At 42.4% G+C, this 2,166-nt stretch overlaps 1 pseudogene; it reads left to right on the plus strand.

Moving 5' to 3' along the window:
* The first annotated feature begins 963 nt into the window (after window positions 1–963).
* On the plus strand, window positions 964–1,768 carry LOC112834480 (small ribosomal subunit protein uS2B-like; annotated as a pseudogene).
* The last annotated feature ends 398 nt before the right edge of the window (window positions 1,769–2,166 follow it).

Here is a 2,166-nt window from a genome sequence, read left to right on the forward strand (position 1 = left end):
GGGAGTGGGAGAGGGAGAAGCAGGCTTCCCGCTGAACAGAGAGCCCAATGCGGGGCTCGATCCCAGGACTTTGAGATCATGACCTGAGCCGAAGGCAGACGCTTAACGACTGAGCCACCCAGGCGCCCCCAGAAACAATATTTTAAGAGAATTCTGCAAAACATCAAACAGAAGATTAAGGAAGTTCTGCAACACAGGCAAGATCAATACAGAGAATACCGCAAATCCTAATAATAATAAAAAAGAAATTACAGAAGAGCAAAGATGGTAAAAAAGGTCAAGCAATCTGAAGAAACCTTACCGTCAAAGGAACAAGAAGACACAGAGCTGGCTTCTCAAGAGGAACAATAGAAATCATAAGATAACAGAATTCTATAAAGTACAAAAAGATAACTACCAATCCAGAACGCATTAATCAGCAAAAGGTCCTTCAAAAACAAAGTGAAACACATGTTTTCAGAGGATATACTGAGATCATTAAAAGAAACACCGAATAGTGTTCAGGTGGAAGAAAATGTTTCCTTGCAGGGAAAATAGTAATGCGGTAAAAATGAAATACATTTTGGGGCGCCTGGGTGGCTCAGTCGGTTAAGCGTCTGCCTTGGCTCAGGCCATGATCTCAGAGTCCTAGGATAGAGCCCCCTGTCAGGCTTCCTGCCCAGCCAGGAGTGTGCTTCTCCCTCTCCCTCTGCAGCTCCCCCTGCTTGTTCTCTCTCTCTCTCTCTCTTATAAATACATAAAATCTTAAAAAAAGAGGGAGAGAAAATACATCTTAAAAATATACGGGAAAACATAAATGAATATTGACTGTAAACAAAATAATAGTGGTAATATCTTGTTGATTTAACTAACAATTCAGTGTTAAAACGCTTGACACCTTTCTGAGCTACCCAGGGAGGGTCCATACAGTGTTGTTCTGTGTTGCTGTGCATTGCTGTTGTAACTTAAAGGAAAACTTTCATAATGTCCGGAGCTCTTGATGTCCTGCAAGTGAAGCAGGAGGGTGTCCTCAAATTCCTTACAGCAGGAACCTACTTAGGTGGCACCAACCTTGACTTCCAAATGGAACAGTACATCTACAAAAGGAAAAGTGATGCCATTGTTGCCCTTGAAAACCTGGCTGATGTCGGTGTCATATCATCCAGGACTCCTGGCCAGTGAGCTGTGCTGAAGTTGCTGATGCTACTGGAACCACTCCTATTGCTGGCTGCCTCAATCCTGGAACCTTCACTAACCAGATCCAGGCAGCCTTCTGGGAGCCAAGTCTTCTAGTGGTTTACTGATCCCAGGACTGACCACCAGCCTCTCACAGAGGTGCATTATGTTAAACTCTGCCTACCATCTCTCTGTGGAGACTCTCCTCTGCACTATACGGACATTACCATCCTTTGCAATAACAAGGGAGCTCACTCTGGGTCTGATGTGGTGGATGCTGGCCCGGGATGTTCTGCGCATGCGTGGCACCATTTCCCATGAACACCCATGGGAAGTCATGCCTGATCTCCACTTCTACAGAGATCCTGAAGAGATTGAAAAGGAAGAACAAGGTTGTTGCTGCAAAGGCTGTGACCAATAAGGAATTTCAGGGTGAATGGACAGCTCTAGCTCCTGAATTCACTGCTATTCAACCTGAAGTCACAGACTGGTCCTTCAAGGCATGCAGGTGCCCTCTGTGTCTATTCAGCAGTTCCCTACTGAAGCGCTGGGGTCTGCAGCTCCCACTGCTCAGGCCACTGAATGGGTAGGAACAACCACTGGGTGGTCTTAAACTGCTCTTCCACAAAGGCAAACAAAATGGAAATAAAGGTTGATGGAAAATAAACACTTTCTAAAAAAATAACAGTAAAATAAAATGTGTGACAATGATTTTACAAAAGTTGAGAGGAGGTAAATTGAATTAAAGTGTTCTAAGGTTCATGTGTAATTAGGAAGAGTGGTAAAAGCCACAATATTTTTTTTAGATTGTAATATGTCAAAATTGCATGTAATTATGGTTATTACTAAAAGAGTAGTAAAAGTAAGTTTAACAATTTAATGGACCAAAATGGAATCATGATAAAATATTTTATCTTGAAAGAGGCAAGAAAGAAAAGGGAACATAAAATGGATTGATTAATTAGAAACAGTGGTAGAGTGGATATGAATCAAATATGTCAGAGTCAGTAG

The sequence above is a fragment of the Callorhinus ursinus genome, unplaced genomic scaffold (genome assembly GCF_003265705.2).
Source record: "Callorhinus ursinus isolate GAN/ISIS: 27379988/994484 unplaced genomic scaffold, GSC_fseal_2.0 scaffold17, whole genome shotgun sequence".
Taxonomy (NCBI): Eukaryota; Metazoa; Chordata; class Mammalia; order Carnivora; family Otariidae; genus Callorhinus; species Callorhinus ursinus.